The following is a 27,992-nucleotide window of genomic DNA, read 5'->3' as shown; positions in this document are numbered from 1 at the left end:
GGTTTTTTTTTTAATAAAGTTGCAAAAATTTCTACATTTCTGTTTTATTTCAGTCAAGATGGGGTGCAGAGCATACATTAATGAGAAAAAAATGAACTTTTTTGAATTTACCAAATGGCTGCAATGAAACAAAGAGTGAAAAATTTAAAAGAACACTTTCTATACCCACTGTATGTAGTCAACCTGACTTTTATAGGCACCATTCAGTGATTTCCATGTGTAGAGTCTCCATTTGTAATTTTATAAGAAGCTGTTCAAGAGGGACAGTTGATTTGTCTTACAAAAGTCAGTGAATTTTCCTCAAGTCTCGTTTTGTTCACCAAGTTCAAAGTTTCCAACAACAGTTCCATGTTTGCCGCAGCTCACTTTGGCATTCAAGTCTCCCATAATAATAAGTCTTGTTTTGGTGTCTTGTTGATTTCTTGTTGAACTTGCTAGTATAATACTTCAAAGTCCTCCTTCTCGACTTCTATTGTTGGTGAGTAGACTTGAGCAAGTGTGACAATAATTGGTGCTCCTTGTAGTCTTATCGAGATTACTCTATCACTGACTGCATTGTATTTTAGGAGATTGCCAGCTAATCTTCAATTTAGGATAAAAGCGACACAGTTTCTTCTTCAACAATCATTGCCAGAACAGTAGACACAATGTTCATTTCACTGGAAATGTCTAGATTGAGGCCATCTTAGTTCGCTAATTCCAAGTAAGTTGAGTCCTGTTCTGTCCATTTCGGCTTTGACGATGTCAAGTTTGCCTTGGTTCATGGTTCGAACATTCCTAGTTCTGAACTCTATGATATCTTTTCAGCTTTTGATCTTCCCTTTCAACCAAGCGATATCAGCACCAAGACATCCTTGCGGCTTTGATCCTGACCCATCATTAACATTGGTCATACTCAGGTCAACCATCGACTCTTCCCCAATAGCTTGTTGAGTGCCTTGCAATTTAAGGATGCATCTTCTAGCACTGCATCAAATTCTATTAGTTGTACTCAAGTTTTCTTGACATAATACAGAAGATGATTGCCAGGCCTTTCTTCCACGCAGTAGTGTGACACCCATGAAGGAGCCACACTGAATCTGAGTTTGATGATGTCAATGCAAACCGCCTCATCGCGCAACATCCTGTAGTCTAATCTGGCACTGGGCAGTATGCTTAGCTTGGTACCTCACTTGAAACCTGTTCGCCTGGGGTGTCCCTGATGGCAAAAAAAAAAATATTGCCAATGGCATAGTTTTCAACATCACTGATACACACAAAAAATACACAATATAGACATTAAAAAACACAATCCATACATCAAATACACAATACAGACAACAAATACACAATGTAGACAAAAAAACACAATACCACATCAACTACACAATATAAATACATGGTACAGACATCAGACACACAATACAGGCATTAGACACACAACACAGACAACAAATGCAGAATAGACACAAATACAAAGTAACAAAATCACTCACTATACAGTTCTAAAATAAGTCGAATATACAGAGCCCATCAAAATTAGTCATCTCCATTTTCAGGACCTAGGACAACAACACAAGAGACCAACAAGTAAGAAACTTGATAAAGTTGATTGACTCATGAAGAAATTGGCAGTAAGCTCGTATTTCTTTTTTTTTCCATTCTCTTCCTGTGTGAATATTTTTTAAAATGTATGCTTATTTTTTTCCCCCAAGACTGAATTTGAGAACTGCAGTGTTTTTCAAATCTGCAGGAAGTAAATTCTTTTAGCACATTTTTGTTTCAACAATAGAAAGCACTGAGAAATGCAACAAACTATTTTGCATCATATTTTGCAGCATTTTTAGTTAATAAAACTAAATTTATTTAACATGTATGTCGTAGAGGTTAATTAAAATCCATAAAGACATCTCAAGAGACAAGACATATCACCCTCACATTTAATATTTTGGGATTAATTATAATTGGGGACGTGAGGAACTAATTAAATATGTGAAGAGAGAGCGATGACACTTCAACCTCCATTGAAGTAGGATCTCATGCAGTGACCAAGTAATTACAATAGGAGATCTGCTCTGAGAACCAGACACCAAGGCTAGGATTTGTATATTAGGAGACGGAGAAGACTTTCCAAGGCAAGAGCTTCATCCGTTTAAAGGAATGGTCGGAGACCTTTTTGGAACCAGTGGTCAGTGATGAATATTGGGGTTTGCATAGATCCAATATTTATGGGAGATACATTTTTAGCAGTGTAGCGAAGGGACGACCATAATACAGATGCTTCTCACAAAATTAGAATATCATCAAATTGTTAATTTATTTCAGTTCTTCAATACAAAAAGTGAAACTCATTATATAGTCATTACTAACAGAGTGATCTATTTCATGTGTTTATTTCAGTTAATGTTGATGATTATGGCTTACAGCCACTGAAAACCCAAAAGTCATTATCTCATTAAATTAGAATACTTTATAACACCAGCTTAAAAATGATTTTAAAGTCCGAAATGTTGGCCTACAGAAATGTATGTTCAGTAAATGCACTCAATACTTGGTTGGGGCTCCTTTTGCATTACAGTAATTACTGCATCAAAGTGGTGTGGCATGGAGGCGATCAGCCTGTGGCAGTGCTGAGGTGTTATGGAAGCCCAGGTTCCTTTGATAGCAGCCTTCAGCTCATCTGCATTGTTGGTCTGGTGTCTCTCATCTTCCTCTTGGCAATATCCCATAGATTCTCTATGGGGTTAAGGTCAGACGAGTTTGCTGACAAATCAGGCACAGTGATACTCTTGTTTTTAAACCAGGTATTGCTACATTTCAGTACTCCAACATTTCGGATTTTTAAATCATTTTTTAAGCTGGTGTTATAAAGTATTCTATGTTACTGAGATAATGACCTTTGGGTGTTCATTGGCTGTAAGCCATAATAATCAACATTAACAGAAATAAACACTTGAAATAGATCACTCTGTTTGTAATGACTCTATATAATATAGGAGTTTCACTTTTTGTATTGAAGAACTGAAATAAATTAACTTTTTGATGATATTCTAATTTTGTGAGAAGCAACTATACAATCACTCACATCACCGTAAGGCCATTCTAACGCCTCCTACTTAATATCGGCGAGGTGGATGCCATGCCATGTTTCCTGTATATAGAAATATAGAAAGGTAAAATCACTATACAAAACAAGACAGTGAAATCTCCTGCCTGTGCTGACCCTAAAAGTAGTGGATCTCAATCTTCTAAAAGACAAAGCACATCCCACAAACAGCCCCAATATGAGCTCACCATGGAGAAGCATGTGGGCATAACCTTCATTTAATAAAAATCAGAGTTTAGGTTTCTGTCATTGTTCATTTCTGGAAGACATAGTGTTTCCTAATCATTGTGCTTCCCTTTTAAAGATGAGAGCCATTCCTGTAGCATCAGGATTAGAGTTGAGCGACTTTGGTCGGATCGGGTTTCATGAAACAAAATTTGTTTCAGATGAAACTCGTCCGACTAGGGCAAAAAAAGTCGGAGTTTCGTCCGAAACCCGACCCCAATGCAAGTCAATGGGAAATAAAAGTCGGCATTGAGCGGATGAAATTCATCCACTCAATGCAGACTTTTATTCCCCATTGACTTGCATTGGGGTCGGGTTTCGGACGAAACTCCGACTTTTTTTGCCCTAGTCGGACGAGTTTCATCTGAAACAAATTTTGTTTCATGAAACCCGATCCGACCAAAGTCGCTCAACTCTAATCAGGATTAGTACTTCCCTTTCACTATTATTTTTTTTTATATATATATATATATATATATATATATATATATATATATATATATATATATATATATATACACACACTCACTGGCCACTTTATTAGGTACACCATGCTAGTAACGGGTTGGACCCCCTTTTGCCTTCAGAACTGCCTCAATTCTTCGTGGCAGAGATTCAACAAGGTGCTGGAAGCATTCCTCAGAGATTTTGGACCATATTGACATGATGGCATCACACAGTTGGCGCAGATTTGTCGGCTGCACATCCCTGATGCGAATCTCCCGTTCCACCACATCCCAAAGATGCTCTATTGGATTGAGATCTGGTGACTGAGGAGGCCATTTGAGTACAGTGAACTCATTGTCATGTTCAAGAAACCAATCTGAGATGATTCGAGCTTTATGACATGGCGCATTATCCTGCTGAAAGTAGCCATCAGATGTTGGGTACATTGTGGTCATAAAGGGATGGACATGGTCAGCAACAATACTCAGGTAGGCTGTGGCGTTGCAACGATGCTCAATTGGTACCAAGGGGCCCAAAGAGTGCCAAGAAAAAATTCCCCACACCATAACACCACCACCACCAGCCTGAACCATTGATACAAGGCTGGATGGATCCATGCTTTCATGTTGTTTACGCCAAATTCTGACCCTACCATCCGAATGTCGCAGCAGAAATCGAGACTCATCAGACCAGGCAAGGTTTTTCCAATCTTCTACTGTCCAATTTCGATGAGCTTGTGCAAATTGTAGCCTCAGTTTCCTGTTCTTAGCTGAGAGGAGTGGTACCCAGTGTGGTCTTCTGCTGCTGTAGCCCATCTGCCTCAAAGTTCGACGCACTGTGCGTTCAGAGATGCTCTTCTGCCTACCTTGGTTGTAACGGGTGGCAATTTGAGTCACTGTTGCCTTTCTATCAGCTCGAACCAGTATGCCCATTCTCCTCTGACCTCTGGCATCAACAAGGCATTTCCGGCCACAGAACTGCCGCTCACTGGATTTTTTTTCTTTTTCGGACCATTCTCTGTAAACCCTAGAGATGGTTGTGCGTGAAAATCCCAGTAGATCAGCAGTTTCTGAAATACTCAGACCAGCCCTTCTGGCACCAACAATCATGCCACGTTCAAAGGCACTCAAATCACCTTTCTTCCCCATACTGATGCTCGGTTTGAACTGCAGGAGATTGTCTTGACCATGTCTACATGCCTAAATGCACTGAGTTGCCGCCATGTGATTGGCTGATTAGAAATTAAGTCTTAACACACAGTTGGACAGGTGTACCTAATAAAGTGGCCAGTGAGTGTATATATATATATATATATATATATATATATATATATTCGTCTTATCATGTCTGTCTGTAACCGAAATCGCGGGTCGCTGCGGCCGCGACCAATCAGTGGCGGGCGCAGCGCTCAATGGGGCGGCAGGCCTTGATCTGTAAAAAAAGATTTAAAATTAAAAAAATGTTATTCTCACCTTCCGACGGCCTCCGACCTTCTTTCAGTGCGCCCGGCCTCGCGGTACCAGTAATGCCTTACGCCTTAGACCGGAGATGTCGTCACTCTCGCCAGAGCGCGACGTCATCAGCGGTGTTTCGTGCAATGCATTACTGGGACTGCGAGGCCGGGCACGTGGAAAGAAGATCGGAGGCCGTCGGAAGGTGAGTATATAACTATTTTTTTTTTTTAACAGAGACCACGCATACCAGGAAAGGGAGGTGATGGGGACCATGCATACCAGCAATGGGGGGGAGGGAGGGGGACCATGCATACCAGGAAAGGGGGGTGAGGGTGACTATACATACCAGCAATGGGGGGTGAGGGGGACCATGCATACCAGCAATGGGGGGGAGGGGGACCATGCATGCCACCAATGGGGGGGGTGAGGGGGACCATGCATGCCACCAATGGGGGGGTGAGGGGGACCATGCATACCAGCAATGGGGGGAGGGGGACCATGCATACCAGTAATGGGGGGAGGGGGACCATGCATACCAGGATGGGGGGTGAGGGTGACCATGCTTACCAGGAAAGGGAGGTGAGGGGACCATGCATACCAGGAAAGGGGGGGTGACAGAACCATGCATACCAGGAAAGGGAAGTGAGGGGGCCATGCATTCCAGGAAAAAGGGGTGAGGGGGACCATGCATACCAGGATTGGAGGGTGAGAGGACCATGCATTCCAGGATTGGAGGGTGAGGGGACCATGCTTACCAGGATTGGGGGTGAGGGGTACCATGCATATCAGGATTGGGGGGTGAAAGGACCATGCATATCAGGATTGGGGGGTGAGAGGACCATGCATATCAGGATTGGGGGGTGAGAGGACCATGCATATCAGGATTGGGGGGTGAGAGGACCATGCATATCAGGATTGGGGGGTGAGAGGACCATGCATATCAGGATTGGGGGTGAGGGGACCATGCATATCAGGATTGGGGCATGAGGGGACCATGCATATCAGGATTGGGGCATGAGGGGACCATGCATATTAGGATTGGGGCATGAGGGGACCATGCATACCACGAGATGGGGGTGACGGGACCATGCATACCAGGAAAGGGGGGTGAGGGGGACCATGCATACCAGGAAAGGGGGGGGTGAGGGGACCATGCTTACCAGGAAAGAGGGGTGAGAGGACCATGCATACCAGGATTGGAGGGTGAGAGGACCATGCATTCCAGGATTGGGGGGTGAGGGGACCATGCATACCGGGATAGGGGGGAGGGGTACTATGCATATCAGGATTTGGGGGTGAGAGGATCATGCATATCAGGATTGGGGGGTGCATTATTGCGTTATTATTAAAACTTCATAAATAAACTATATACATATTCTAGAATACCCGATGCATTAGAATCGGGCCACCATCTAGTGTTATATAATTGTATGTACGATATTGTTTCATTCCCATTTTGTAACATCTTTGTAAAAAATTTCTATAAACATTGCCTACCTTTCCGGATTAAATATACAAAATTTAATAGCTCTATTCCTCTTGCTCTGTGAACCACATCCCTGAAGTCATATACTACCTGCAACGGGTGTCCAATCAGCCTGTATAAATGATTGGTGGGGGTACCTAGTGGTCTCTTTTGTTATAGTGCAGTTGACCATGACCATTCTGGGGTAAATACAGTCATGGGCGAAAGTGTTGGCACCTTTGAAATTGCTCCAGAAAATGAAGTATTTCTCCCAGAAAATTAGTGCTATTACACATGTTTTGTTATACACATGATCTAATACACAAAAGGAAATAAACAACACAAGATAAGAGAGAGAAAAATGTAAATTGGACATAATTTCACACAAAACCCCAAAAATGAGCAGGACAAAATTGTTGGCACCTTTCCAAAAATGTTGGTAAACAACTTTGCTTCAAGCATGTGATGCTCGTTCAAACTCACCTGTGGAAAGGAGCAGGTATAGGCAATATGAACACCACACCTGAAACCTGGTAAAAAGGGAACAGTGAGAGGACTTGAGATCCACAATTGTTGAAAAATTTCAACAATCTCATGGTTACAAGTCTATCTCCAGAGATCTTGGTGTTCCTTTGTCCAAAGTGTGCAACAAAATCAAAAAGTTTTCACCGCACTAAACTGTAGCTAATCACCCAGGACGTGGACGGCAGATAAATATTGATGAAAGGTTGCAACACAGGATAGTCAGAATGGTGGATAAGCAGCCTCAATCAAGCTGCAAAGAAATTCAAGCTATCCAGCAGGCTCAGGGTCCATCAATGTCAGAGTGAACTACCCGTTGACATTTGAATTAAATGAAACACTATGGTCAGCATTGCGACATTAGTCTGCTATTCTTCCTGAGAAGTAGAAACTAGTTGACAGCTGTACACCTTCTAACACCTTGACACTGTCTGATCAGTAATCATAGCGGTCTGCATAGAGGGACAACCTGTTGACAAGGGAAATGGTGACACTTCACTTTCTATCAATGTTAGTTAGGCCACATTCACACGGTCAGTATTTTACTTCAGTGTTTACAAGCCAAAACCAGGACTGGGTGATACAGTTAGGTCCATATATATTTGGTCAGAGACAACATTTTTCTAATTTTGGTTCTAGACATTACCACAATGAATCTTAAACAAAACAATTCAGATGCAGTTGAAGTTCAGACTTTCAGCTTTCATTTGAGGGTATCCACATTAAAATTGGATGAAGGGTTTAGGAGTTTCAGCTCCTTAACATAGGCCACCCTGTTTTTAAAGGGACCAAAATTGGACAGATTAAATAATTGTAAATAAAATGTTCATTTCTAGTACTTGGTTGAAAACCCTTTGTTGGCAATGACTGCCTGAAGTCTTGAACTCATGGACATCACCAGACGCTGTTTCCTTCTTTTTGATGCTCTGCCAGGCCTTCACTGCGGTGGTTTTCAGTTGCTGTTTGTTTGTGGGCCTTTCTGTCTGAAGTTTAGTCTTTAACAAGTGAAATGCATGCTCAATTGGGTTGAGATCAGGTGACTGACTTGGCCATTCAAGAATATTCCACTTCTTTGCTTTAATAAACTCCTGGGTTGCTTTGGCTTTATGTTTTGGGTCACTGTCCATCTGTAGTATGAAACGACGACCAATCAGTTTGGCTGCATTTGGCTGGATCTGAGCACACAGTATGGCTCTGAATACCTCAGAATTCATTCGGCTGCTTCTGTCCTGTGTCACGCCATCAATAAACACTAGTGACCCAGTGCCACTGGCAGCCATGCATGCCCATGCCATCACACTGCCTCCGCCGTGTCTTACAGATGATGTGGTATGCTTTGGATCATGAGCTGTACCATGCCTTCGCCATACTTTTCTCTTTCCATCATTCTGGTAGAGGTTGATTTTGGTTTCATCTGTCCAAAGAATGGTCTTCCAGAACTGTGCTGGCTTTTTTAGATGTGTTTTAGCAAAGTCTAGTCTAGACTTTTTATTCTTGATGCTTAAGAGTGGCTTGCTACGTGCAGTCTTCTCTTTATAATAGATTTGGATATTGATACGCCTACCTCCTGGAGAGTGTTATTCACTTGGTTGGCTGTTGTGAAGGGGTTTCTCTTCACCATGGAGACTATTCTGCGATCATCCACCACTGTTGTCTTCCGTGGGCGCCCAGGTCTTTTTGCATTGATAAGTTCACCAGTGCTTTCTTTCTTTCTCAGGATGTACCAAACTGTAGATTTTGCCACTCCTAATGTTGTAGCAATTTTTCGGATGGGTTTTTTCTGTTTTTTGCAGCTTAAGGATGGCTTGTTTCACCTGCATGGAGAGCTCCTTTGACCACTGTTTCCTTCACAGGAAAACCTTCCAAATGCAAGCACCACACCTCAAATCAACTCCAGGCCTTTTATCTGCTTAATTGAAAATGACATAACGAAGGGATTGCCCACACCTGTCCATGAAATAGCCTTGGAGTCAATTGTCCAATTACTTTTGGTCCCTTTAAAAACAGGGTGCCACATGTTAAGGAGCTGAAACTCCTAAACCCTTCATCCAATTTTAATGTGGATACCCTCAAAATGAAAGCTGAAAGTATGAACTTCAACTGCATCTGAATTGTTTTGTTTAAAATTCATTGTGGTAATGTCTAGAACCAAAATTTGAAAAATGTTGTCTATGTCCAAATATATATGGACCTAACTGTAATTACAAAAGTGGTGACGTGTTAGTATTATACTTTTGGCTTACAAATACTGAGGTAAAATACTGATGTGTGAACATGACCTTGGGTTATCTGATAGTAATGAAGATATTTGATGCCATTCAAATTTTCTTTATTATTTAATGTCTTTATACACATAGGGTAAAAGAAGAATACCTCACTGCTTTCCTATGTATTCCCTGCAGCCCCCTGTCCATTCCTCCTCCCCAACGACGCACAACATCCTCTTCATTTCTTACAGAATCTGCACTTGGCGATTCCAGCATCAGGTAATCCAGTTATCACAATCCGCAACACCTGAGATGCCTACGGGGCTTGGGAGTTACACATCATGATGTCATGACTTTATATCACGTGTTGTGATGACAGAGGCCTATTCAAGACCAGAAGCCCCGGCGATGAGTGAAGATGCTAGAAGAGAAGTAGAAGATGGAGGAAGATGTGTAGGGGACCAGATTAGCGCTGTGGCAGTGGGACAGGTAATCCAGTCATCACAATCCGCAACACCTGAGGTGCCTACTAGGCTTGGAAGTTACAGATCATGATGTCATGACTTTATACCACGTGTTGTGATGACTGAGGCCTGCTCAGGACCAGAAGCCCCGGAGCTGAGTGAAGATGCTAGAAGAGATGTAGAAGATGGAGAAAGCTGTGCAGGCGACCAGATTAGCGTTGTTCCAGTGGGACAGGTAATCAGCTAAATATTTTTATTTTTCCTCGTTTTTTTCATCTTTCTACAAATCAGTAATTTGCATGAAGAAAATCACAAAAAATTCAGGTTCAGGAATATGCTCATTTAAAACAAAAAAAAAAATGGAGTCAAATCCATGCCTTTAACCAATGTGCTCACCGCTAGTAACTTGTCTTCTTTAAGAACCAATCCCACCGCAAGCAGTAGATATGTAGCCAGCACTAACAGTACTGTTGTATGTAATTTTCAGTAACGCAGTAATGGATATTGGTGCGTTATTACTTACGGTAAGAATAGAATTGAATCTATTTCTGATGTTCATATGATGGTGTATTCTCACTATATTATTTGCTATTGCTATTTTGATATTGAAGATGTGATATTTTGAACACAATCTCCGCACCCACAGCGCTCACAGGCTTGTAGACATTTGCACTTTGGCTGAACACGTCTCTTTCTTTTCAGTCATTATGTGAAGAACAATAAGACTAGTCCATTTGTGACTGGATAGCGTCTATTTGTTCGCTTTATTATCATCTGTGGCATCTAGCTGGTAACACTGAATAATTCTCGATTATGAGACGGTACACAGGCTCAGTTGACATTAAATAAATATCAGTCTGGAAAAGATGACTTTATATATAAAGGAGCAATATGACCCTGAAGTAATGACTCCTAGAAAACACATAAAAGCAGAAGTGCGACATATAAAATCTTGACTGTACTGAGTCTGCACAAGGCGTACACTAACTACAGTATATGAGGATCAGAAAGCAGAGGTGTTATATGGAGGGAGACAATAAGATTTTATGCAGGACTTGGGCATAAATATTGTGCATCTGTGCACATTGGCAACAGATGAGCAGAATATTTGCCAACTATAAAGAGTTCTTGTCACAAGCAATAAAGGTGTCAGGACAGACAATTTACAGCTTAAAATATTAATCCAAATCGTCTACCGTTACTACTGTGGGCAAAAAAGAAGAAATCCAGCGTGTTCACAGGTATGTAGGAAAAGGTCCAGTACTTATTGAAATATCAAATATTAAAAGGCATGTGGACATGCGGCTTGTGCCATGGTGTGAACAACCGACGCGTTTCTGCTCAACAGAGCCTTAGGTTCAATAAATACTGGACTTTCTATTATATACCTGTGAATACGCTGGATTTCTTCATGTTGGTTCATTTCTCAAGATGGATCCCGGGCTCTTCCATGCGTGTACAGCAGGACCTTGCTGTGACAGGTGGTGAGCTGACTCTCCCTTCCCTGTATCCCATTGTTTACCATTACTACTGTGGTAGGTTGTCTTGGCAAGGGCATAATTTACATCCCCTTAGCCCCAATGCAAAATTTGTAGGAAGGACCCAACCTACTATATGCATTATATAATACTGGTGTCTTTTTATGTGACATAGGGACCTATGAACGCACTGGCACCAGGTACAGTTGTGGCCAAAAGTATTGACACCCCTGCAATTTTGTCAGATAATACTCAGTTTCTTCCTGAAAATGATTGCAAACACAAATTCTTTGGTATTATCTTCATTTAATTTGTCTTAAATGAAAAACCACAAAAGAGAATGAAGCAAAAAGCAAAACATTGATCATTTCACACAAAACTCCAAAAATGGGCCAGACAAAAGTACTAGCACCCTCAGCCTAATACTTGGTTGCATAACCTTTAGCCAAAATAACTGCGACCAATCGCTTCCGGTAACCATCAATGAGTTTCTTACAATGCTCTGCTGAAATTTTAGACCATTCTTCTTTGGCAAACTGCTCCAGGTCACTGATATTAGAAGGGTGCCTTCTCCAAACTGCCATTTCTAGATCTCTCCACAGGTGTTCTATGGGATTCAGGTCTGGACTCATTGCTGGCCACCTTAGAAGTCTCCAGTGCTTTCTCTCAAACCATTTTCTAGTGCTTTTTGAAGTGTGTTTTGGGTCATTGTCCTGCTGGAAAACCCATGACCTCTGAGGGAGACCCAGCTTTCTCACACTGGGCCCTACATTATGCTGCAAAATTTGTTGGTAGTCTTCAGACTTCATTATGCCATGCACACGGTCAAGCAGTCCAGTGCCAGAGGCAGCAAAGCAACCCCAAAACATCAGGGAACCTCCGCCATGTTTGACTGTAGGGACCGTGTTCTTTTCTTTGAATGCCTCTTTTTTCTCCTGTAAGCTCTATGTTGATGCATTTGCCCAAAAAGCTCTACTTTTGTCTCATCTGACCAGAGAACATTCTTCCAAAACGTTTTAGGCTTTTTCAGGTAAGTTTTGGCAAACTCCAGCCTGGCTTTTTTATGTCTCGGGGTAAGAAGTGGGGTCTTCCTGGGTCTCCTACCATACAGTCCCTTTTCATTCAGACACCGATGGATAGTACGGGTTGACACTGTTGTACTCTCGGACTGCAGTGCAGCTTGAGCTTGTTTGGATGTTAGTCGAGGTTCTTTATCCAACATCCGCACAATCTTGTGTTGAAATCTCTTGTCAATTTTTCTTTTCCGTCCATATCTAGGGAGGTTAGCCACAGTGCCATGGGCTTTAAACTTCTTGATGACACTGCGCACGGTAGACACAGGAACATTCAGGTCTTTGGAGATGGACTTGTAGCCTTGAGATTGCTCATGCTTCCTCACAATTTGGTTTCTCAAGTCCTCAGACAGTTCTTTGGTCTTCTTTCTTTTCTCCATGCTCAATGTGGTACACACAAGGACACAAGACAGAGGTTGAGTCAACTTTAATCCATGTCAACTGGCTGCAAGTGTGATTTAGTTATTGCTAACACCTGTTAGGTGCCACAGGTAAGTTACAGGTGCTGTTAATTACACAAATTAGAGAAGCATCACATGATTTTTCGAACAGTGCCAATACTTTTGTCCACCCTCTTTTTTATGTTGTTTGGTGTGGAATTATATCCAATTTGGCTTTAGGACAATTCTTTTTGTGTTTTTTAATTTAAGACAAATTAAATGAAGATTATACCAAAGAATTTGTGTTTGCAATCATTTTCAGGAAGAAACTGAGTATTATCTGACAGAATTGCAGGGGTGTCAATACTTTTGGCCACAACTGTATGACTGTTACCTCTGCAGTCCCCACATATATGAACAAGGACCTGTGTTCACCTGATCAATGTTATATTTACACTGATGAGTAAAATGGTAACAATGTTTTGAGCTTTTGACTCTCACGCTCTATATCTCACCATCTATTACTGCTTCTAACGTGAGACTACCACCATTTTATAGACAATTATCTTGACTATCTCAAACATAAATTTGACTTGAAACTATTTAGTATATGATTAGTTATGCAGATTCTTGTCATGTCACTGCATTGTTATGTGGCGCTCCTGAGGGTCCACTTGCCACAAAGGTACTGCACCTCATCCAGAGGTCTGGTATCCCACTCTCCGGTAAGGAGGGAGCACTACCCAGGACTCTAACACTGGCACCCAACACACACCAATTCAGTCAGGGCATCTGGGTGTACCCTTAGGGAGGATGGCCTCATCCCAGGCTGGCTAGGAAAGGGTGTTGGGAAATGAGTGGGGGAGTTAGGAAAAAGGGGAGGAGCTTAAGGGAGTGACAGTTGGTGAGAGGAGTTAGTACTGAGGTAAGAAGATTGTTCTAGAAAGAGTCAGTCAGAGGGGAATGAAAAAAGGAGTAGGGCTGACAGTCAGGGGAGAGTTGGAGAGAACGTGACGAGACGGAAAAGGAGTGAAGCAGGAAGAGCTGGAGAGAGAGTTGTGAGGGGAGCCTGAAGGAAGCACGGGAAGTGCAGAAGTCACCTGTGGGGCTAGTATCCAGAAGTGGAGGGACCAGGTCGCAGAGGGGGAGACGGCCCCTAAAACTAGTGGAGAACTACAAGGCTCAGCTAGCAAGCCGGAGGCTGGGGTAACTGTACGTACCTCAGCCACAACCATCTGATTCATTCACGTTTCACCTGCCCTGCACCGCACTCACCACAACAGCCACCATCATTACTTTTAACATCCTAACTGCCCTGGGATACAGCTCTACCATCTTTGCTGCCCTAACACCATCCCAGTGGATCTGCATAGCAGCGTTGTCTACCCTTGCCAAATACCACGGGTGGCGTCACAAACTATTTCTCCTACAAAGTACCCCATCATCTTCATCATTTATTAATTTTACTGGACGCCAAGGGCCACAGACTGGGTCACCGCTGCCGTGACATCCCCTTTAAGAACTGACCGGCCCGGTACCGAGTACCTCACGGCCCTGTGGGGTGCTCCAACTGGCATCACGAACAGGATACGGGGCCCGGCATACCCGGGTACTGTGTGCCAGAGACTTTAATGAGTTTTCAAATCACCGCCATAACTGCACCACACGGTGCACGCGATTGAATTTTCAAAATCACCGCCATAGCTCTGTCACAGAATGCATGTAAGCTGAGGGGCATGCCGTTGTGGGTGGGACCCCACAGTGAAGTGCAATGACCATGCCCGCCCACTGCCAACGTTACTATGTGATGCGGAGGTGTCCGTCAGCAAGGGAGAACCGCCTACTGTACGGATATGGTGGGATTAGAGAAAGGAAGAAGGCCTGCCCCCGGAAGAGGGGAAGGAAGAGTCAGTGGAGAGAAAGCAGCACGTGGAGTGGCGTGCAGAGAGGCGAGCTGCAGGCATGGTGGTGAAATACCTGGGAAACACTACGGAGAGTGGAGGTCGCAAGACACAGGAGCGCGGGGTGGAAGCAGCAGGTTCCTCAGGTCTGAAAGATGAAAGCCCAGACCCGCTGCCTGCAATAGACCCGGAGCTGTTCGGGAAGGAAGTGGAGATGACCCCAGGGCCACGGACCGGGTCACCGCTGCCGTGACATCCACTTTAAGAACTGACCAGCCCAGTACAGAGTACCCCATGGCCCTGTGTGGCGCTCCAGTTACATTTTTAAATTTTTAATTTTATTATTTTGTTAGTATTTTGTAAATCCATCTTTGGCTTTCAACACTGCCTGAATCCTCCTGGGTATGCTCTCGATCAAATTCAAACATGTCTTGACCGAAATTTGATCCCAGGTCTTTTCTACACATCCCCATTCCTTTACCTATCCCTTTGGCTCATTGCCCTTCTGGAACATTATGTTGTCCTTTTCATACGCATAGTTCTCAAGTGTATGAAGTAACACAAAGCTCAGCATTGAGACCACCATTGATACTGGTCAAGTATCCAATGCCTTTGGCTGTGAAACCACCCCATATCATCAGGTTTCCTTCACTGAACTTGACAGTTTCTTCAATTTCTCAATGCCCCTTTTTCCTTGTTTGTTCCAGACCCATTTGCACCCATCAAAGCCATGTGTATTGACTTTTGTCAACTATTTCCGATCGACTACTGTCCACTTTTTGTACTTTTTTGCAAACTCAAGCCAATACTTCTTATGATGATGTTGAAACTGAGGCTTCTTCACCTTTTTTGGGTGACCATTCCAGACTTGTGTAACTTGCGTTGCATGATGCTTGCATCGACATCTGTGATCTCACTATTATGAAGCATACGAGCCACCTCCACTGCCGTGTTTGCTTTGCCAGAACTGATAAAGGTTGGGATGAACAGACTTGTTGACTCCAATATTTTGCCTGGATGTCCATCTCTTGGATTTTGAATGGAAGAGCAGACTTCATTTTGCACAATTCCAAATGTCCTGGCACTCACATGACCCAGTTGGGCAATGTTATCAATGAGCTGGATGATGCTATTTCTCTTTCTTGGGAAATCTTCTTCATCGCTGCTCCTCGATTCAAACCAGTGACCTTTTGCTTAGGAATCAACCCAATAATACACTGCGCTATTAGGAAATGTGAGAACAGGTTGTATTTTGTAATGTACAGAAAGAAAAAGATTTTTCCACTACCAGGACCAAACAGTAACAATGCAGTGACATGACAAGAATCTGTATAACTAATCTTATGCTAAATAGTTGCAAGTCAAAATTATGTATGAGATAGCAAAGATGATTGTCTGTAAAATGATGATAGTCTCACGATCAAAGCAGTAGTGGATGATGAGATATGGAGCCTGAGAGTCAAAAGTTCAAAACATTGTTAAACTTTTTCTGGTCAGTGTATGTAGCAATCTTATTGAAGTATACAACAGCTACAGCAGGGGTGGGGAATCTTTTTTTTGCCAAGGGCCATTTGGTTATTTATAACATCATTTATGGGTCATTCAAAATTATTATCTTGAAATTTATTCTCCCCTATGTGATGGAGTATTATATTCGGTGATATGGATGATGTTGCCACTTAAAACTGATTTCCAGGTTTTCGTCAGTATAGAGCGCAGTCAATTCTTTGCAATGAGTTTTGACACTAAGATTTCTGTACACCACTCAGAAGACACTGTGTCTGCTGGAATACATGACATATGATACTCCGACACTCCTATACCTCACATTGCAGACACTGAAACTGTTGTATATATGACATACACACAACACTGCTGTATTTACTTTACATCACATAGGAGACACTGAAACTGCTGATACACCACATAGGAGACACCAAGACTGCAGTATAAGGAGAAATTATAGGGTCGCCGGAGCACTGCAATCCCCAGGAATTTGCCTGGGGGCCAGACAATAGAACAGCCCCTGAACTATAGTCTTAGGGCCCCGTTACACGCTTCACTGTCCAAGAGATCCCACCAACGATCCAACATGGATGGGATCACTGGGACATAGTTAGCTGATCACTGGTGAGCTGTCACATAGGTAGACTCACCAGCGATCAGGACCAGCGAGCATGCTGGTATCCAGGGTAAACAGTGGGTATCTAAGTGCCGTGCGGCTTAGTTACCCACTGTTTACTCAGGATACCAGATCAGGACCAGTGAGCACGCTGGTATCCAGGGTAAACAGCGGGTATCTAAGCGCCGTGTAGCTCTTAGTTACCCGCTGTTTACCCTGGATACCAGCTCCCAGCGTCTGCTGTATGGCGCTGGGAGCTCGCTGATCGTTGGTCTCTCGCTGTCACACGCAACGATCTGTGCTGCCAAGTGGGAGACCAACGATAAATTTATGGCCAAGACCATTAGCCAACGATTAACGATCAGCCAACTGATCGCTGATCGTTGCTACGTGTCACACGCAACATCGCTGCAACATCACCAAACTGGTGACATTGCAACGATACCGTTCACAATATGGTTGCGTGTAACGGGGCCTTTATACTGGGGGAACTTTCTTGAGCAGACAGCAGATAGCAAAATGTTATTTGTTAGAGTTTGCTAATGCTGTACTGTATGACTTCTCAGTGGTTTGTGAGTTAAGCCCCCGTTACACATAGCCGATTTTGTGACGTAGCAGCAATATTGCTAGCGATATCGCTATGTCTGATACTTACCTCCGACCGGCTCCCCCGTTGCTCATCGCTGGTCGCGCGAGAACGTCCTGGACCATTTCTCATCGGGCGCTTCCTGCTGGGCTTCCTGTGGCGCCGACGAGCGACGCGTGGACGTCAGGATCACCGCGTCTGACAGGTAAGTAGCGACCCCCGACCCCTGCTATCTCGCTGGTGAGATCTGCCTATGTGGCAGCTCACTAGCGACCACTTAGCAATGCACCAGCGATCCATATCGTTGTCGGGATCGCTGGTGCATCGCTAAGTGTAACGGTACCCTTAGTTCTTTATTGTAATGACAGATTATCTGTACAGATATAATGGTTACTTTATATCACAGGGAAAACCGTTCCTTCTCCCACAATGTCTGAGTACCATTGATTCTGCAAAAATCTGAAATGTGAAAAACACCAGACCCCAAAGACATTGAGGTTTTGTGCCTTTGAGACCATATGACATACAGTAGAAGTATATCATTTTTAATTCTGACATAGCTTTAATATATTGTTTTTCACATAGGTTAAAATTATCTGTTTTTGAGCACCTAACATACAGTACATTTAGTAAAGTTCCTTAAATTTGTGAAAATAATTAAATATTATGGATTGCTATGCTTTAGCATGCAGACTCATGGGCGTTCAGTTGATATGCCACCTTCATATGAGGAGGTTAGGTCTACATAGAACGACCCTATACTGTACTGGCAGCTGTAACTAGTAATGTCACTTCATAAATGTACAAACAGTAAACCAGGAGCTCTGAATGACTGAGAGTACATAGCTGCAAAAACAGAGGATCACATTCTGCATCATTGACGACCACTATGGATTCTCAGATCAGACCAAGTTTTCTGATTTCTGGTTAATTGCCAATGATTGATCAAATGTCATCTGCCACATTGTAAGTTTGTAAAGTACTGGTCCTTCGGGAACATTCACACATCCATTTCCATTTTTACATTTGTGTTGCTTCTGTTTTTTCTCATTATGTTTAAGGACTGAAGAGGTTGACTTTTTTTATCCGTTCTAAAAAAAAAAAAAAAAAAAAATCCATTGACTCTTAACAATAAATCAGTTAAAAACGGATAAAATACAGATGGAACACTGAAGTAAAACAAATGTGTTTAGTTTTTCATCCATTTTAAATAGATGCCTATCTTCAAAATGGATGAGAACAGGACCTGTTCTCAGGCTCATGGACCGGAAACATGGATCCGTTTTTAAAACTGATGTGTTTATGGATCAATGAAACTCTATGGGTTTTTTTTATACGGACAGCACATAGATGTATACAACGTATCTGTGAATGCAACTTAGGCTATGTTCACAGACTCTCTAAGTCTCCAATCAAAAGTCGGTTTGTGAAATTTTTATGGTTTTTGTAGCATTCCTGCTCTGAAACTACAGAAAAAAAAGCTCAGTGTGAACATGCCTTAAGCCTAGGGGCAGACAGCCAGTTTCACGAATAGCACTTGTACTCAAGATATTCCATGTTATTGTACACATATCTGATTTTTTTTCGATTGGACTGAGTGATTGGAAGCAAAAATCAGAGAGATATCCGAGTGTCGGATCAAAATTGGCAATGCAAGTCTTTGCGTCGATGAAAAACGTAGTCTGAGTTAACATGTAGTAGTAGAGCACAGCACTTCTGAAAGTAGGTGCACCAGTAGGCGCCCAGTCTGTAGTATAATATCTATGAAGAATTTGGCACTCAGTTGATGTAGAAAATGGAGGAGTTATTTGCCATCCACGGTGAACATATATGATGTTTCAGTTTCAGGTTAGACCGTCTTCAGATATACGGATTGCCATCGAAGAATATAGGAGTCAATGCTGAAACTATATACAGGATACTGCGCCCCCATATATTGTTCTTGCACTGTGGCCCCTGCTGTCTGTGCATAATCCTGGGCTAAATCTGTTAATATTACACTGTGTGATCTGTATGCATACACCATACAATATGATGGGAGTTATCAATGACTAGACAGCAGCCGGTCAATTTCCTGTGCTCAGCAGTGACAGCCCGACGCAGCAGACACATGGGCAGTCTAGTTTACAAGATTAGTGCTCGTACACATTGACTGTTGATGTTAGCCTCCTCTTAGTCCTATAAGAACATTTGCTTGATCAATGTCTTGTTATTACTACACCGAGCCATTGTAATGTGAGGGAAAGAACGTTTCCGTATGTTCACCACTTCACTAATCACTTTTGTATAAATAATTAGGTGTAGATCAACAACACAGCATGGTAGTCATGTAGTAAAGGGCTTTATGTTCACGAGGTAGGAGTGTGTGGGCAGAAAACGAGATATTTTCATCATCCCACGCATGCCCCAGACATTCACACGTCTTTATCCATTACATTATATATGTTAAAACAATTTGCATTCTATTAAGTGACAATATACAGTAGTAACTGCTCATTTCTGCTATTGGAGATAAATTAGCTTTTAATATTATTTAAAGGGGTATTCCTCGGAGGTGGACAAAAAAAAAAAAGTTTCTTCACCTTTTCCAACCTATCAGTCTGTGAAAATCGGACGTATAATATCTATGAAGAACTTGGCACTCAGTTGATATAGGAAGAAGGATGCGTTATTTGCAATCCACAGTGAACATATATGACGTTTCGGTCTCAGATTAGACCTTCTTCTGATACAGTGGGTCCAGAAAGTATTCAGACCCCTTTACATTTTTCACTCTTTGTTTCATTGCAGCCATTTGGTAAATTCAAAAAAGTTCATTTTTTTCTCATTGATGTACACTCTGCACTCCATCTTGACTGAAAAATACAGAAATGTAGAAATTGTTGCAAATTTATTAAAAAAGAAAAGCTGGAATCTCACATGCCATAAGTATTCAGAGCCTTTGCTCAGACACTCATATTTAAGCCACATTCTGTTCTGTAGATGGCACAGCACAAGCCGAAAGTCCTACACACCCCAAATACAGGAAGAACAGCAATGTGCTATACACATAGGTGAGAACATATATTGGGTACAGCCAGTATTCACACCCCTTTACATTTTTCACTTTTTGTTTCATTGCAGCCATTTGGTAAATTCAAAAAAGTTAATTTTTTTTCCCTTTAATGTACACTCTGCACCCCATCTTGACTGAAAAAAAAACAGAAATGTTTGCAAATTTATTAAGTCACATGCTGTCCATTTCCTTGTGATCCTCCTTGAAATGGTTCTAGTACTTCATTGGAGTCCAGCTGTGTTTAATTAAACTGATAGGACTTGATTTGTAAAGGCACACAACTGTCTACATAAGACATCACAGCTCACAGTGCATGTCAGACCAAATGAGAATCATGAGGTCAAAGGAACTGGCTAAGGAGCTCAGAGACAGAATTGTGGCAAGGCACAGATCTGGCCAAGGTTACAAAAGAATTTCTGCAGTACTCAAGGTTCCCAAGAGCACAGTGACCTCCATAATCCTTAAATGGAAGAAGTTTGGGACCACCAGAAGTCTTCCTAGACCTGTCCATCCAGCCAAACCGAGTAATCATGGGAGAAGAGCCTTAGTGAGAGAGGTAAAGAAGAACCCCATGATCACTGTGGCTGAGCTCAGCAGATGCATTAGGGAGATGGGAGAAAGTTCCACAAAGTCAATTATCACTGCAGCCCTCCACGAGTCGGGCCTTTATGGCAGAGTGGCCTGATGGAAGCCTCTCTTCAGTGCCAGACATATGAATGCCTGTATAGAGTTTCCTAAAAAACACATGAAGGACTCCCAGACTATGAGAAATAAGATTTTCTGGTCTGATGAGACGAAGATAGAACTTTTTGGTGATAATTCTAAGCAGTATGTGTGGAGAAAACCAGGCACTGCTCATCACCTGCCCAACACAATCCCAACAGTGAAACATGGTGGTGGCAGCATCATGCTATGGGGGTGTTTTTCAGCTGTATGACAGGATGACTGGTTGCAATTGAAAGAAATATGAATGCAGCCAAGTACAGAGATATCCTGGATGAAAACCTCTTCCAGAGTGCTCTGGACCTCAGACTTGGCCAAAGGTTCATCTTCCAACAAGACCCTAAGCATACAACTAAAATAGCAAAGGAGTGGCTTCAGAACAACTCTGTGACCATTCTTGACTGGCCCAGCCAGAGCCCTGACTTAAAGGGAATCTGTCACCCTTTTTTTCGGCTTGCAGCTGCCAGCATAGACATCGGGGGCTTATCTACAGCATTCTGTAGTGCTGTAGATAAGCCCCCGATGTAACCTGAAAGATAAGAAAAGCACGTTATATTATACTCACCGGGGTGAGCGGTCCGGTCCGGTGGGCGTTGCGGTCAGGTCCGACGCCTCCCTTCTTCATGCGATGACATCCTCTTCTCCCGTCCTGTAATGGCTGCGGCGCAAGCGCAATGCTCTGCCCTGTTGAGGGCAGAGCAGAGTCCTGCAGTGCGCAGGTGTCGGGAGAGGTCCGGCGCCTGTGCACTGCAGAATTCTGCTCTGCCCTCAACAGGGCAGAGCAGTGCACCGGAGCCATTACAGGATGGGAGAAGAGGACGTCATCGCATGAAGAAGGGAGGCGTCGGACCGGACCGCCCACCTCGGTGAGTATAATATAACGTGTTTTTCTTCTCTTTCAGGTTACATCGGAGGCTTATCTACAGCACTACAGAATGCTGTAGATAAGCCCCCGATGTCTATGCCGGCAGCTGCAAGCCGAAAAAAAGGGTGACAGATTCCCTTTAAACCCGATTGAGTATCTCTGGAGAGACCTGAAAATGGCTGTCCACCAACGTTCACCATCCAACCTGACAGAACTGGAGAGGATCTGCAAGGAAGAATGGCAGAGGATCCCCAAAACCAGGTGTGAAAGAATTGTTGCATCATTTCCAAGACGACTCATGGCTGTACTAGCTCAAAATGGTGCTTCTACTAAATACTAAGCAAAGAGTATGAATACTTATGACCATGTGATATTTCAGTTTTTCTTGTTTAATACATTTACAAAAATTTCTACATTTCTGTTCTTTTCAGTCAAGACGGGGTGCAGAGTGTACATTGATGAGAAAGAAATCAACTTTTTTGAATTTACCAAACGGCTGCAATGAAACAAAGAGTGAAAAATTTAGAGAGGTCCGAATACTTTCCGTAGCCACTGTTTACGGATTGCCAAGGAAGAAAATAGGATGCAATACTGAAACTACAGTATATACAAGATATGATGCGGCTAGAAAGTAGGAATACCACTGAAGATATGGCGCCCATAGGAGTCTGTGACTGAAGAAGGTCTAATCTGAGACCAAAACGTCATATACTGTATGTTCACTGTGGATTGCAAATAACTCATCCCTTTTCTATATCAACTGAGTGCCAAGATATTTATAGATATTATACTATGGATCTTCTGAGAAAACAACATATCAATTTGCTCAGCTCCCCCTGCTCTATAACATAATGCCTGCATTTGGGACGGCTTTTTCGCAGTGACAGGTTCTCTTTTATACTACAGTAATCAGAGTGCACTCCAGCCTCTGTAGTCATAGGAGTTTGTCCACCTGGTATGAAGCAGGCTCAGCTCCTGATGAGATTGCTTTAGGGTATATTCCCTCGGTCAGTAAACACTGCGGGTTGGACGCTGCTTACATCTGCAGCATCAAACCAGCAGCGTCCAGATGTTATAGCATAGTGGATGGGATTTCAAGAGCTCCCATGTCCACTATGCGAGTCTAACAAGGGCGACCGGGGTGGTAGTCCTGGTCGAGTTCACCCACAAAACACAGTCCACAGACACCCCGGCCCCTTGCACATAAAACACAGGACGGACAGAGCTCCCCTCACAGGTTACCTCTTCTTCCAAGCAATCACAGTCCAGGGTCGCAGAAGTAATCCAACAGGGATAACTTATTTTTGTACTATAAACGAGGTAGAAGAAAGGTAATTGAAGAAAAAAAATGAAAGAATTTTCCTGCTCTTTCCCTACTCTTAGGTGCGACCGTCTCAGTATCAGCCACAATAGCAGCCACAGTCCACAATTAGAGGTAGTGATGACTCACTCGCCGAAATCTGGATGCTTATAATCCCTTCGGCGGGGCACTCGCACAGTCCTGTGCCCACCTCACTGTCCATGGGTCCCGAGACAACAGACTGTCCCCTCCAGGGGTCAGGCAATGTCCCAGCCGTGGTTGCGTGTCTCCCCTGGTCAGATGTGCCTGAGTACTGCTGCAGCAGCAGCTTCCCTTTTTCTGGCTGCTAGTCCAGCCCACATTTTAACTTTTTGATATCCCTAATCCTAAGTGTATGTGCACATGTTGTGGATTGGCCTGTGGGATTTTCCGCACAGAATCTGCATCTCTTGGCAGAAAACGCAGGCATTGATGTGGATTTCTTGCGGATTACTTGCGGATTGTCATGCATTTTTTGATGTGCCGATTTGCCTTACTCAATGTATAGTCAATGGGTGCAGAAACGCTGTGTTTCCGCACAAAGAATTGACATGCTGTGGAAAAAAAAAAAAAGCAGCAAATCTGTGCGGATTTTTCCACAGCATGTGCACAGCAATTCTCAAATTCCCAATGACTATCATTGGTACTGTACTACACTGCGGATTGATGCAATTCCGCAGGTCCAAAAACGCTGCAGAAACGCATCCAAATCTGCAACGTGTGCACACAGCCTAAGGGTATGTGCACACGTTGCAGTCTTGCTGCGGATCCTCGGCGCGGAATCGCTGCAGATCCGCAAATGATTTACAGTACAATGTAAATCAATGGTGAAAAAAAAAAATGCTGTCCACATGCTGCGGAAAATTCTGCACGAAATCCGCAGCGGTTTATTTTAAGCAGCATGTCAAATCTTTTTGTGGATCCACATGCGTTCTTACACCCATTCCATTATAGAAATCCGCAGGGGTAAAAACGCATGCCAATCCGCTAAGAATCTACAGTAAATCCGCACAAAAACCGGACAAAATCCGCAAAAAAAAGCGCGGATTTTGACCTGAGGATCCTGCCAAGAGATTCAGATTCCGTGCATAAAACTCTGCACGCAAATCTGCAATGTGTGCACATAGCCTAACACATATAGGAACATTATAATGGCACAACATTAGGGCATGTCAAATACAGCACATACAATGGGGGAATGCAGAAACATTACACAGGACATTGACAATAAAGCATAAAAATAGCACATGCGTTACAGTATATTACAAGTTAACACAGATACACAAGGTAATCAAAATACAGACATTGCTACTAAACGGGTACACCGTTCGGGTACCGCACCAAGTGCACGGGACTACCACATAAGAGAGAGGGAGAGCACCTCCTTACACGTGCATCGATGCCCGCGGCTTGCCTGCGAAGACACACATGTGGCATATCTTTCAAGACAGCATCATGTCAATTTATAAATTTTACCTGTACAATGTATTGGATGCGGTGAATCCGCACGGTTCAGTGTGTAAGGAGAAGAAGCAAGCCAGGCTTGTCTCATCCGTAAAGGGCCCAGAACCACCGGGTCTGTCACCTCAGTTACAGGGGGAGCACTTAGAGTAACAGGATGTTCCCTGTGCTCGAGAAAAGGGGGCATGGCTAAGCAGGCAGAAAATGCGCGCACAGAAATTCAAACTGTGGAGGCGGGAACGCTGAGCGTGCGTTAGTCATGTGAGGTAATTTTAGGTGTGAGGTGAGGGGGCGGAGCTAAGAGAGGCCGCAGACGAAAGGACGTGCTGACCGATGGGGTCCCGCTGACAGGCCGCACGTACCGCTGTCCTCGCTAACATCGCTGTCCCCGCCTACATCAAGGTCCTCGACAAGACTGCAAACTCGGCCGACGACGCTGACAACTGCCTCAGTCGACTGTACTGAAGGCAAGGTCAGTGTGAGGGATACCGGTGCTCAACGGTACAACTCAGCAGACCGAACAGGCCACCGTGAACTGTTTCGGGACCGTGTCCCAGGCCCCGATAGTACAAGCATCCTCACCGCTGGTGGAAGAGTCTGCCCCTCCTTCTGCCCTGCATCCGTTGGGGCCAGTGCCCATGCTAGAACCCCGGGCAATCACTGCCAGCGACAGGATTGAAAAGACACCACCAGGACCACAAGAGGACATTCTCATTGCCAGAAAAGCTTCCCACATTTTCCACAGGACCAGGGACTGTAACAGATCTCCGTTGTGGCTCATTCCAATTGGCCCCAGTTAAAGAGAGGAGCACATCTGTGACTGGAGCGCAAAGTGATAAATGCATAGTTTACATTATCTTCCCCTATTATTTAAAACCCCCTAGAAGTGTTCTTTGTATTAGGGAAGAACTCTCCCCCCATTTAAATATCTCCCTGCCAGGAATATCCTCCCGTAAATTAAACCCCTTGGTCTGCCTCTCGTCTGTTACTGCATCCCACTACCTGCTCACAAGTGCACACATGTGGAATCACCTGGGTTCAATAGCCGGCAGCACTTTGGATGCAGCGGATACGTTCTGCGTCCAAAGCGCTGCCTGTTACTGGCTGTGGGAACGTAGCCTTATACTTTCCTTATTGACCGATGATGAAAATGTACGTCCATACCCTAACCAGTTAATGTACAATAACAAGAAGGTATTCTGGAAGGTAAGGAGTCGTAGAACAGCACCAATGTACTTAGCACTCAGCAACTAAGCGCCCCTATGCACACAAATTAAAGTCCAAGGAGGGAGAGGAACCTATTTTCCTGCATAGCGCTGATATTGGTTTGGTTTCTGTATAGACTGTTGTCATCTTTGCATATATCATATGTATACTTTATTACGGGCATTGTGCATTTAATACAGTATTCATTTGGGACAACCTTTTCCCTTCTTTGTCTATACTTTAATCTGCCTGAAGACGTATGTAGCTTACACTCCATTCAGCACTATTGCACTTTCTGTGTTATTTTTTTATATATCTTGTATTCTATTTTGGTGATCCCTGTTTTTGCATACTTCTATTCTTTTGGTTTTCTACTTTACAAGTAAGCTCAGCACCCAGTGTATTTACCCTCCATTCCCTACTATTAAAAGTCCTTTAACCCTCTCGGGTATACTCTTCTGCTTACCTCCCTAGTATGAAATACTGATTTTGATGATGGAGGTCAGCAGCCATAGGCAGACACAGTGATCTGCAGCCCTGTCGTCAATGTGATTGTCCATGCTAGTTCATCAGCTCTTTACACCAGACATGTCCTGTAATTGCTCATTAAATAAATGAGATAAAGGAAGTAACTTTACAATGTCCGTGATCTAATCAATTACCATCCTGAAGTCTCACATGGAGGAGATGGTATTTGGTCCATTTGTGGCATCAGCTGAACTTGCAGAATGAGTTTCGGTCTATTACACCCAGCAGCTGACAAATACTGGGGATGGGAATGCATTTCATTGGCCGCAGGTTTCAGCTAAGTGACAGGATTAATTGTCTCAGTCAGTCCTCACCTGGCCGCCGCATCCTGCTCAGCTGTGTAATTATGGAGCTTGGAGTGTGCAATTCATAAATCAGCTGTATAAATGGTGTTATATGTCAGCGCCTCCACCCCAGAGCAGGACTTTGTGTGACAGGCTGATCATGTGGTCACTTACATGAGCATAGCCTGTTATATACCTGTGTACTGTACTGAGGTCCCGAGTGCTGTGGACCTATGGAGAAGCTGTGATTAGATGCAAATATATGCCAGAACTGTAGAAAAGAAAGCCATGGAGCACACATCCAAAAATCACACATTCATCTAATGTCGCTAGGCAAAAATGTACAAAACCGAACATGAGATTCTTAGTTTAACATTCTGATCAGACTGCATGAAGCCTACTGCCTCAACACGGTGAGCCTCTCAGTGGGTTCCTTGCCTAAGGAGTGCGGTGTCATACGCAAACCACAGTCTCTGTGACAGTGCACCTGCAGGGGGAGCAACCTGGTGCCTCACAACACCCATGCTGCAAGGCTAGGTCCCATTGACTCCAGACCACCCCACCCCACAGCACCAGAGGAACAATGGCCTCCACAGAGCACCAACACCAGAGCTCTGGGGCTCTGTACGGTTTCATCATCTGGAGGATCTACTACTCCTAACTTTTTAAGGCTATGTGCACACGCTGCGGTTCCGCTGCGGTTTTGGCCGCAGCAGAACTGCAGCAGTTCTGCAGACAGTGTACAGTAGCATGTTATCCTATGGGATTTACAATCTGCTGTGCACACGCTGCGGATTTTTAACTGCGGAAAAGCTGCGGTTTTGAATCCGCAGAAAGAAATGACATGTCAATTCTTTTCTGCGGATTCTGCTGCAGTTTACCATCTCCTCCATTGTAGAGGTGATAAACCGCAGGGAAAACCACAGGCTAATCCGCAGGGAAAACCACAGGTCTTTTTACCTGCAGTTTTACCTGTGGTTCCGCAGATAAAAAATCCGCAGACCAATCCGCAGCGTGTGCACATAGCCTAAGGTTGTTTTTTTATACCTTTCCCTTTGTCTCTCCCCCCACCTTCTTTAACAACTAAGAACACTACTTCTAAGCTTACATCCATCTTTCCTT

At 43.5% G+C, this 27,992-nt stretch overlaps 1 long non-coding RNA gene across 2 annotated transcripts; it reads right to left on the bottom strand.

Moving 5' to 3' along the window:
- Positions 1–27,415, bottom strand: LOC141097012 (uncharacterized). 2 transcript variants are annotated; one of them, XR_012233826.1, is made up of 3 exons: positions 26,525–27,383; positions 1,476–1,541; positions 1–1,198 (listed from the first exon to the last, which is right to left on the bottom strand). It is a non-coding gene; the product is annotated as an uncharacterized lncRNA (long non-coding RNA). The 2 variants fall into 2 exon arrangements; XR_012233827.1 differs by lacking the exons at positions 1–1,198; positions 1,476–1,541 and adding an exon at positions 17,949–18,500 and having other exon boundaries at positions 26,525–27,415.
- Between the last annotated feature and the right edge of the window lie 577 nt (positions 27,416–27,992).

This window comes from Dendrobates tinctorius, unplaced genomic scaffold (genome assembly GCF_039654945.1).
Source record: "Dendrobates tinctorius isolate UK_male_01 unplaced genomic scaffold, ASM3965494v1 ptg000082l, whole genome shotgun sequence".
NCBI lineage: Eukaryota > Metazoa > Chordata > Amphibia > Anura > Dendrobatidae > Dendrobates > Dendrobates tinctorius.
This window is presented reverse-complemented; position numbering and strand designations above follow the sequence as displayed.